Below are 12441 nucleotides of genomic sequence, written 5' to 3'. Positions count from 1 at the left end.
GATTTTTGAGTATTCATTCATTTATTTGTCTGTGTTTTGATGATTGGCAGTTTTATTTTTGCAAATGGCCTGATGAAAACGTCACTTTTAAAAGAGAACATAGGGCTCACGCAAACCGAGCGAGTTGCACGAAGCCGACCGGCTCGTTCAAGCCGACGTATGAATGCGTTACGCTCCTTCTGTCCTCTCTCTCCACAAACCTCCTCTTGCTGCTGGAATGTGTTTAGTTCCTGTTCAGCGGATTCGTGTCACTGAAGTTCCTCTCTGGGTTTAAAACATCAGTAGCGAAAGTAGTTAATTAAAGTGAAGTCCAGACTCACCTAGTTCGCCACAGGCCACATGTTGGCCTTTGTTGTGACTCCAAAATGAACATTCGATCTACAGATGAACTCCATCCAACCGATATGCTACGATCAACGTGAGTTAGGTTCTCCATGAGTTGAATGATTCCTTCTTTTTGTAACCTTGGCGCCCATCTTGACTGTAAGGAACTTCTTTGTTTGGACACAAAGAGGGAGACGCTCTGTTACGCCCAGACGTTCTGGGTAGTTCTGCTCTCCCTCTATCTGATGCATGTCATGTTTTCAAGCTTAAGGGGGTGTTCACGAGCCGTGTTTCTTTTTGCACCCTCAAATCTATTGTTGTCAGTATAGACGCGCAGGAAGGTGACGAGAAACGACCACCCGCGACCGGCAGAAATCTTTGACTTTCTCCTTTAAATATCCGTCTGTTGTATGGAGCTAAATTCAGGTCCTATGTTTTGTTCATTTGAAAAAAAGATTTGAAACTTTGAAGTTTTGCTGTTGAACTTTGAAAAATAATATATTTTTTCAGTTTTCAGTAACAGATTTTATATTTTCAACTTTCACTCTTTAATTTTACTGTTTCGAATCTCTTTTTTTCGGATTCAAATCTTTTTTTCAGATTCCGATCGTTTTTTTCAGGTTCACACTTTTGGCCTGGATCTGGCGTGGGGGCGTGGTCTCATGAGTGACAGCTTAACAATGAAGGCTGAGAACCAGCCTCAACCACGTTGCCTTCAGGTAACGTGGGTACCGTGAGCATTATGTCTCACTATACCTTCATACTGCATATTCACGGGATTGACTTGTTAAACACAGTCAGCTCTGTCAATGCTGAGGTGTTTATCAGTGGCCCTCTTCCACCAGCCAGGAGAGGAGATGAAAGATTCAGCAGGCTGTTGGAACTGAACAGATGGCTGGTTGTTGAACACACAGCATCGCCGTGGAGACCTCATGGGAAGGAAGCCAAAGGAGAGCCAAGAGGAGGAGTCTCCACCCTCATCATCAAGGATTGAAAGCCCTCTCGGAGAGGACGGGTCTTTACTTCCCTCACCAGCACCTACTTCCAGCCCCCACACTTCATCCAGGTCCCTCTCCTCTCTACTCTCTCCCTCCTCCCCCCTCATGGAGTTCACTGACCGCATGAACGAGATGGTCATTGCTGGAACCAAATTCACTACCCTCCGCACTCCCACTTCCCGTGCTAAAACCCCTCCAGCTAGACCTCCGTCACCGGTTCTAAGTGCTTTGACGCAAACACCGAAGTTAAAGCGCCGTGCCCCTCCCCCGCCTCCACAACATCTCCACAGCCATCCTCTATCTCCCCTACCCGACATTGGTTGATATCTTTTGGGTCCGGACTACAAGGTTAATGACACCACTGATTATCTCCAGGAACAGTCGGGGTCCTGTATGAAGTTAGCCTTCTTAATTCCTGTCCTGATTTATCGAAAAGGAAAGGTGAGGCTGCGAAGAAACATTAGTAAATCTGCAAATTTATCCAATTTAACATTCATTCCTCGTCAGCCTGTCCAAAGAAATAGGGCAAATATAGTTTGAAACACATTAAACTTAGCTTTATTAAATGTCAGGTCTCTGTCAGGAAAAACATTTTTCATCAATGATTTCATTATTAGGCACAAACTTGATTTTTTGTTTTTAACCGAAACTTGGTTAGACCAAGATAACAATGCAGCTGCCTCTCTTGCATCTCAGTCAATGAGCTTGTGGATGGCTTCAATTCTAAAGTAAAACATGTTATTGACGCCATTGCACCCACTAAGGTGAAGGTTGTCTCGGGTAAGAAAAGATCCCCTTGGAGAAATGCCACACTGGTCAGAATAGAGAAAAGAGAGAGTCGGAAAGCTGAACGCAGGTGGCGAAAAACTAATCTCCAGGTTCACTGTGGTATCTATAAAGAGAGACTTCACAATTATAATTTGGAACTTAGAAATGCAAGACAGGCCTTCTTCTCTGACATCATAACCAAAAACAATACATGCTTTATTTGCTACCGTGGACAGGCTAACAAACCCTCCGGTGTCGGTAACGGCTACGCTCCAATCCACCTGGACATGCAATCAATTTGACTCCTATTTTGCTGATAAAATTCAGAGAATTAGACAAGCAGTCGGTGGCTCCACACCAACCACAGGATATGTGTTGTCCCCATCTTTAAATAGCATCCATTCAAATATCATGACACAATTTCACTCACTTAACCAAAGAAGCCTAGAAGACATTATACAACATCTGAACACATCCCGGGAAAAGCTTATGCCAGGGTGCTGGAAAGGAGGCTCCGACCGCTTGTTGAACCTCAGATTCAAGACGAGCAGTGTGGATTCCGTCCCGGTCGTGGAACAGTGGACCAGCTCTTTACCCTTGCAAGACTACTGGAGGGGTCCTGGGAGTTTGCCCAACCAGTCTACATGTGCTTTGTGGACTTGGAGAAGGCTTTCGACCGGGTCCCTCGGGGGTTTTTGTGGAGGGTGCTGCGGGAGTATGGGGTGCCGGACCCGTTGGCACGGGCCATCCGGTCTTTGTACGCCTGCAGTAGGAGCTGTGTTCGTATCCTCGGTAGTAAGTCAGACACGTTCCCGGTGGGTGTTGGCCTCCGCCAGGGCTGCCCTTTATCACCGGTCCTGTTCGTGACCTTCATGGACAGGATATCTAGGCGCAGCCAGGGGCCGGAGAGGATCCGGTTCGGGAGTCTCGGGATCGCCTCTCTGCTGTTCGCGGATGATGTGGTCCTGTTTGCCTCCTCGGACCGTGACCTCCAGCATTCACTGGGGCGTTTTGCAGTCGAGTGTGAAGCGGCAGGGATGAGAGTTAGCGCCTCCAAATCTGAGGCCATGGTGCTCTGCCGGAAACCGGTGGATTGCTCCCTCCAGGTGGGGACAAACTGCCTACCCCAAGCAAAGGAGTTCAAGTATCTCGGGGTCTTGTTCACGAGTGAGGGTAAGGTGGAGCGGGAGATCGACAGACGGATCGGTGCGGCTGCAGCAATAAAACAGGCGCTGTACCGGTCCGTCCTGGTGAAGAGGGAGCTGAGCCGGAAGGCGAAGCTCTCCATTTACTGGTCGGTCTATGTTCCAACCCTCACCTATGGTCACGAACTCTGGGTCGTTACCGAAAGAACGAGATCTCGAATACAAGCGGCCGAAATGAGCTTCCTCCGCAGGGTGGCCGGGCTCAGCCTTAGAGATAGGGTAAGGAGCTCGGACATCAGGAGGGAGCTTGGAGTCGAGTCGCTGCTCCTTCGTGTCGAAAGGAGTCAGCTGAGGTGGTTCGGGCATCTAGTCAGGATACCTCCTGGACGCCTCCCATTAGAGGTTTTCCAGGCACGCCCAACTGGTAGGAGACCCCGGGGAAGACCGAGGACACGCTGGAGGGATTATATCTCCCGGCTGGCCTTGGAACGCCTCGGGATCCCCCAGAATGAGCTGGAAAGTGTTGCGGGTGAGAGGGAAGCCTGGGTCGGCCTGCTGAACCTGCTGCCACCGCGACCCGACCCCGGATAAGCGGCTGATAATGGATGGATGGATGGATGAACACATCCTCCTGCTGCTTGGATATTCTACCAACACACTTTTTAAAAATATTTCACACTGCATGACCCCTGATCTTTTACAAATTGTAAACACATCCCTTCTCTCAGGTGTCTTCCCACAAGCCCTAAAAACTGCAGTTATTAAACCACTTCTAAAGAAGGCTAGTTTAGACCCCGAAATATTGAAAAACTATAGACCAATATCAAACCTTCCATTCTTAAATAAAATAATGGAAAAAGTGTTTTTTCAACAGCTGAACAACTTCTTAGCTGAAAATAACTGTTTCGATGTCTTCCAGTCCTGCTTTCGTCAGCACCACAGTACTGAAACTGCTCTTGTTAAGGTTTTCAACGACATCACTTAAACACAGACAGTGGCAGAATCTCAGTCTTAGTATTACTGGATCTCAGTGCTGCATTCGACACGGTTGATCATGACATACTACTAGACGGACTGAAGTCTGGGTAGGACTCTCTGGAGCAGCACTTAACTGGTTTGAATCCTACTTGAAGTTATGGATTCAGACCTCAACCTGAACAGCCATATCAAGACAATTACAAAATCAGCCTACTACCACCTGAAGAATATATCAAGGGTTAGAGGACTTATGTCTCAACAGGATCTGGGGAAACTTGTCCATGTATTTATCTTCAGTAGACTGGACTACTGTAACGGTGTGTTCACAGGCCATTTATCTTCAGTAGACTGGACTACTGTAACGGTGTGTTCACAGGCCTCTGTAAAAAGTCAATCAGAAAGCTGCAGCTGATTCAGAACGCTGCAGCTGGAGTCCTCACTAAGACCAGGAAAGTGGATCACATCACTCCAGTTCTGAGGTCTTTGCACTGGCTTCCTGTCAAACAAAGAATTGACTTTAAAATCCTGCTGCTGGTTTATAAAGCACTGAATGGTTTAGGGCCTAAGTATGTTTGTGATCTGCTGCTACCTTATGAACCATCCCGCCCCTCAGGTCGTCTGGGACGGGTCTACTTTCTGTTCCAAGAGTCAGAACTAAACATGGAGAAGCAGCGTTCAGCTTTTCTGCTCCACATATCTGGAACAAGGTCCTGAAAGCTGCAGGTCTGCTGAGACCCTCAGCTCCTTTAAGTCCACATTGAAGGCTTTTCTGTTTGCTGCTGCCTTTAACTGAACCAGATTCAATTACTGCATCTCACTACTGCATTTTATTTCTTATACTCCACTGCAACTTTTATTTAACTTTTATTTTTATTTTTGCTTTTTGACTGTTTTAATGTTTTTTTAACTGTTTTTAAATCTGCATTATGTTTTGATGCTTTTAAGCCCCATGGCAGTTTTTAGGATTCTGCTCGAAATAGCATACCCAAACTAAAAAGGGTGTATCTCTGCAACCACAAGGGCTATTTGAATAATGTTGGTGTTATAATAAAGGCAACCCTTGTGAGCTTTTGGTCAGATGTGTAAATATTAGTATACATGTTGCTGGCTAAGAGTAAATAAAGATTGAAACACAGAAAAAATAGAAGCTTCAGGTCCGCCTATAAAAAAAGCACTTTCAGGATGACTATCTCCTTGAAATGATGCTTCACTAAGAAGAAGAAGAAGAAGAAGAAGAAGCCCTGAGGCTCTCCCACATCATACCACAATATGTGAACAGTCTCTCTGCACTGTTTTCACTTGAAAAAGTGAAGCAGAACAAAGTCAGAGAGGTAAAGTACAGAGAGAATTCAGGCGAGGTTTCCAAAATTTGCATTTGAGCACATTTGCGCATATTTTCGCGCATCTCTGATTTGAAATTTTTGATGTTGCAAACCTTATATTTCACTTGTATATGACTTATGATGTTCAATACACTTGTATCAGTGTCGATCTAGTGGGGGAAATGCATTTTTTCTAATTTGCTGATGATTTATGTTGCTGTGTTCTTTGGTTCATATCTCGGAGATGCTTTGCAGCAGAGGGATTTGGTGAATAGATTTTGAATCTGTGTGGCATTGTCTTGCTTTTTGTCATTTGGTTTCTTCTGATAGCACCAAGCTACGGGATGCTAGTTCCGGAAACATGCAGAGTGGGCTGACTCATGACAAAATTATAACTATGATATTTTAATAATTATTTTAGCTGGTGTTTGAGTTGTGTTGAAATGGCTGACTAGTTATTGTAGCCCAGGTTCTCTTGTTTAATTTGATGTGTAGCATCAATATATTTGTTCATGATTATTGTAATGTTATACACAGTTTAACTAAAATGTCTAAAAAAGCACCTATATAGGTCCCGCGGGGCTTAAAAGGTGGTTTTATGTGAAGCACTTTGAATCGCCTTGTTGTTGAAATGTGCTATACAAAGAAACTTGCCTTGTTTCATACTTCACAAACAAACAGACGTTTGTGTCTTGTTGGTTCAGACATGACGTTAGAGGGATACCTGGAGCCTCATGGTTGGAGTGTTTTGGCCTCTGACCAACTGATTGATGGTAATTAAAGCGCTTTGGAGACAGAATGTGCTGCTTCCTTTCTCTTTGTCTCTCACTCACACTCAGTCCTCCAGTTACCAACCGAACCAACGTTATTGGCCAACAAGCGTCCTATTGTTTCAGTCAGTGTCTCACACACACACACACACACACACACACACACACACACACACACACACACACACACACACACACACACACACACACACACATTGTCTCAAGCTTATCACTGAGATGCACCTTATGTGTTGCGTGTGTTTCTCTCTCGCACACACATTAACACGTGTGTGTGTGAGAGAGTGTGTGTGTGTGTGTGTGTGTGTGTGTGTGTGTGTGTGTGTGTGTGTGTGTGTGTACTCGTGTCCACTGGGCATTACAGTTTACCTGTAGGGTTAGTGCCAGCCTGGGCACCACTCACCCACTGGGCTAAACACAGCACTCTGCACCCCAAAGACAGACACTCACACACACACACACACACACACACACACACACACACACACACACACACACACACACACACATCCTTGGGCATTTTTGCAAAAAAAAATGTTTGTTCCCTAAAAAACACCGGCATGCATGAATACATTCATACACTCCAAATTTAGGCAGACGAAGCAAAGATCACACAGTCAAACAAACAAACAAACACACACACACACACACACACACATATACACACACACCGTTTCCTGCATCAGTGAAGTAGAAGAGATGGGAAGGTGAGAACAGCAAAGAGGAGCTAAAGTACAAGAGAGAGAGAGGGAAAAGTAGAATGAAAATGAAATTAAGAAAGTGAAGAAGAGGAGGAGGAGGAGGAGGAGAGGAGCAGGGACAGATCAGTGAGGTGGAAGCCACAGCGCTGGGGGGGAGAAATGTTGTTGTCATTCTGATCTTAAATTCACCGAAGCAGACCCCATCTTCAAAGCAACCCTAATTTTGAAAGAGCCCTCAGCTCACTTTACCTCGCGTCAGCCCCAAACTCCATTGAAAAGGCTCTTCAAACTCCCTTTGCATCACTTAAGTGCGCCACGTACCCGCCGGCATAACGCTCATAACTTTAAAGAATTCAAAATAACACTTCCATGGATTTCTCTTTCTTGTCACATCATCAAAACCACAAACTTGTTCAAATATTCAATTCAATTCAATTCAGTTTATTTTATATAGCCCAACATCACAAATACAAGTTTGCCTCGGAGGGCTTTACAATCTGTACACATGACATCCCTGTCCCGGGACCTCACATCGGATCAGGAAAAACTCTCCCAATAAAGATGGTAAAAACCCTTTCACAGGGAAAAAAGGGAAGAAACCTGAGGGAGAGCAACAGAGGAGGATGCCTCTCCCCGGATGGACAGAAGCAATAGATGTCATGTGGCCAGAATGAATAACGTAGCGGAGTTACAGCACATTCAATGAATGTGACAGAAATTATTCATATAATGAGTAGTATGCATGGTCCATGATCCAGATAGCCACGATCCATTAAGCAGAAGGAGGTAGAGAGGAGGGGCATCAGCAGGGCCATGACAGCAGGCAGGACCGGTTCCAGGCAGCCACGAATCCATGGAAAAAGAAAGTAGAGTTAGTAATGTGCATTGAAGAGACAATAATTTATCCAGAAGGAGAGAGAAGAGGAGGAGCGAAAGAGGAAGAGAAGGAGAGGAGGAGAGGAGGAGCTCAGTGTATCCTAAGATGTCCCCCAGCAGTCTAGGCCTATAGCAGCATATCTAGGGGCTGGACCAGGGCAAACCTGAGCCCTAACTATAAGCCTGAAACAGCCCTAACTATAAGCGCCATCAAAGAGGAAAGTCTTAAGTCTACTCTTAAATGAGGTGACTGTCTGCCCCCCGACCTGAAAGTGGAAGCTGATTCCACAGAAGAGGAGCCCGATAACTGAAAGCTCCAGCCCCCAACCTACTTTTTAACACTCTGGGAACCACAAGTAACCCTGCATTCAGTGAGCGTAATGCTCTTGTGGGGTAATATGGCACTATAAGGTCCTTAACAGACCCGAGTCAAAAATGGCAGCTACTCCACCTCCTCGGGGGCTGCCGGGGAACAGTTAACGTTATCAGAAACTAAAGCTAGTTGGTCCGCACCGACTATGGGAGTTGGGCTGGCTAACGTAGCTAACATCTGAGCTTCAATGGTGCGGAGCCGTGCATCTAACCCACTGAGACCTGCCTCCAACCTAGCAAATAAACTACACTTATTACATGTACCGTTATCATTAAAGAAGGCAGGGGAATAGCTAACTTGAAGTTGATGTAAACCCTCCTAAAGCCAACACACGGAAAAAATATGTGTTCACAGTCCACTCTTTTCGATCATTTTAAAGCCGATAGAGAGGTTTTATTATGGATTAGCGTTTGCTATTCAAGGCCCATACATGTCTGCATCTTCATTGAGTTTTAATGAAGTGTTTCTGTTTCATTCTTCTTTTTTTCTTTTACTCCACTTCATGTATCTGACAGCGACAGTTAGTACGCATCAGATTAAGATTTGACATTAAGAACATTTGAGTATTTTATAGAACATGAATCGCCGTTATACATTTATTAAAACTATCCTTGCTATCGCAAATAAACAAATAAAGTTTCCCCTCTTCATTTCCCTTCCTCCTTAATAACAGCCCCGCCCTCTGCTGATGCTATATTTACGGACTAGTCCTTTGAACTACAGACTCAGTAACAATGCCTATCCCTTTAATCAGTCATGGAGAGATAAAAGCCAACATTTCAATAACATATACAGTGATGAATTATCACCAGTTATGAGTCTGAATGTCAGCCTATTTGCAAATCAGTGGCATGAGGAGGGGGGGGGGGGAGGGGTTGAGTGAAGCAGCATGCATGTAGATTATCAAAAATCAAAAAGAATGCATTAAAAGTAAAAGGGGCTGTGTCTATATGTATGTTCTGGTTGCCATGTTTCATCTGGATCTCATTGATGAGGTCTGTGTGGACTCATCTGGTGTCTTCTTAAGATGGATGTGACGTCACTGTGATGCGTAAAGATTTGCCATGAGCGGCATTCACAAGATATGATGTACCGAATAATAAAGTCGGTTTGGATCGGATCACAGGATCAGCACAAAAGACAAAAAGGGAGCAAATAGAACTTTTTGTTCCCTGATCATGTTGGGTTTTTTTGCCACCGATACTAATTGCTGACCATTGATGATCCACACTGGCAGAGACAGATCCCTTTGTTGTTTGATTATAGCAGCTGGTCTACTAGGCTCCAGACTATGTTTTCTTTTGCTACCGTCCAAAAACAGAATTGAACCCCTCTGAAGTCAGTAAAAACCATCAAACAAAAAATGTGATCCTTTTACTTTGGAATAATAATGAATGTTTCTTCAGGAAATAAAAGATTCCATTTGTATTGATTGAAACAAATTGTGTCCTGAGTGGTTCTAATGATGTATTTTAAGCTGTTTAGAGCTTTGTGGAAACAGCTCATAATTCATCTCTAATATTTATTCATGTTGCTGTGAAAACATCTCCTTAACAACTGGATTTATTCAAGTTTCTCACCAACACTACATTTTGTGAGAATACATGTGAATACATTATGATAACTCGCCTAACACTCATTTTCACTTAGCAGAGCCTGAACACATCGTAATGTAAGTGAATGTAACCTTCGTTCTCCTGTTGATTTAAACACGGATTGGTTGTTTACAAAGTAAGTCATCAGAGATCTGTGACCAAAACTGCATAAATTATGTCCTGAACGTATATTTTACTGAATATCGTTGGATAGCAACCATCAGTAAAACTTTATTTTAAACTTTGATGGTTAACGTTAAACCTGTAATTGTTTTCTGCGGTTCACATGCGACACCCCCAGTGTATGTCTAATTCTAAACACTGACATGTTCTATACATGCCGGCATGGATAGGCGTAAACCATGCTAAATAAAAAAATATATGCTGAAATCATACTGCAGACATTAGTTCTTGAGACACTGCCCCCTAGAGTTTGGGAGGATATCAGTTTGCTGCAAGGAGAAACACTCACAGAGTATGAATGATCCAAACTTGTTGTCCTCACGATTCTGTGTCATCGGGATAGTATGGTTTGCCAAATAAAATGCATGAAGTGTGTGCTTTGAATTAGTATTTTGCTTCTGTTTTTTTCTGTTTTTACCTTTTTAACTTGAAAAGCAAACTGGGGTGAGTGGGGTTTTCCCCTCGACGACCCCCGGCCTCACCCTCCCACCCGACTGATTTGCTCCAGTTTGCTCCGGTTCATCTGGGCAGCCTGTGTCTTTAATGTAACGGTCAGCCCTCAGACTCTCCTCAGACCACATTAATACCGAGCTGAAGCTGCTTCATTCCAGAGCTCAAGCTGACTTCATTATCTGCTAGTGAAACTTCACCTCATAGCCCAGACAACATCTGATGAAATCACGGGCCAAGTGTTCACAGACATTCATCAGTATCAGCATTTGTACCTCTTCTTCTTCCACTTCTCTTGCTTAGCTCTCAATATAAAAAAAAGATGTAAGAGAAAAATCTCGTCTCACGTGGTAAAAGCAAACTGACACTTGAATGAAGAGTTCAGAAAAGAAAGAAATTCAGAGTTAAAAGAGAGGGTGAAAGGGTTTATCGGGTTTCTTTAAAGAGGAGATTTAATGTGTTAAAAGTATTAAACTGTGGTAGTTGTATATATAACTAGGTACTGGTTGCCGGGGTGTGAGTATATCATTTTCTAATTCGTTTACAGGATTATCGCCAATGTGACCAATTTCGTAATTCATAACAGAAACTAAACAGGGGCTGCATATATGTTCCATAAAATAAATGCACACATTAGTCACACATGTTAAGCCATAAGCCAGCAAGTAAACACATGAACGTAAAATGTAATTAGTCGTTACGCCATTTAGAGACATAATATGTGGAGTAGCTGGATGTGTGCTTTGTATTCATATTGTGCAGTGCAGGATATGACTTGCCATATGGAGCCACGATCAAGTAATATGTGTTACATTTTACATGTATTTATCTATTGTATGCCATGAATCATAATGATAAGTCATAATAAATGCAATATGCTAATTAAATATAAAGTGCAAAAGGTGGCAAACTGTATTAACATTATTGATGGTCTTGTTATCTGTGTTGATATGCAGCGTAGGGGACGTTACTTTAGACAAGTAAATGTTACCAGACATCCTAATAAACATCTTGGAATGACCACATCAAGCAGAAGATACCACTTAGTCGAGCATAGCCACCCCTGTCTCCACAGTGCTGTGTCAGAAGGGCTGTCATATGGCAGAGGGGGAAACACCCTTTAGCATGCTGAGAGTAAGACTACCACTTATCAGACACGTTAATGTAGCTTACACACTCATTTAGAGCTGTAGTTAAACAGTCGAATGGATGTTGTCAATATATATGATTTTAACATATTTTGTCTATCTATTCAACTAGCGAAGACTATTTTACTGTTCCATGGAATACAAGGGGGTCAAAGGTTCCAGGTCCTGTGTGTTGGACGTTTTAAACTCGCTGTACTGTATGTCCTCATTATTTTGGAGAGGAAACTTGCCACAACTCTGTGGGTTGGACTCTCTCTGTCTTACACCCTGCTCTTCAGACATCCCAGTAATGTGGCGGCTGGGAGGTAAAACCTGATAAAGTCCTTACTGAGTGAACCGATGCCTCTTGAAACACGAGCAGAGCAAAGGTTAGGAAGGGTGGCGGGCATGACGGGAATACAAGAGAAAATAAAGAAACGAGGAGAAGAAGAGTGGATGTTTTCTATTGATACAAAGAGCCGAAGGAGAAAGGTGGAGAATACTGATGAGTGGTCAACTCAAACAACGTCCGGTTACAGAGACATTGGGAATTCAAATGTGTTTCATGCTTCATCTCTCGTTTTCCATCCTTTTATTCTCTTAAGTATCTGCACAAAAACATGCAACCTTTCAACAAGCTCCGTCTCAGAACTCTTTCCACTTTCTTTATCCTTTTGGTTTGGTCTCCATGCCTATCGCCATACAAATGTCCTCAGCAGCAGCAAGCCAGTAGTTGGGTGGATGAATAAATGGACAGACATTGGAACTGATGGATGGATGGATGAATAGATTTTGTGGTTGAGTGGAGACGGA

This window comes from Taurulus bubalis (genome assembly GCF_910589615.1).
Source record: "Taurulus bubalis genome assembly, chromosome: 10".
Lineage (NCBI taxonomy): Eukaryota > Metazoa > Chordata > Actinopteri > Perciformes > Cottidae > Taurulus > Taurulus bubalis.
This window is presented reverse-complemented; position numbering follows the sequence as displayed.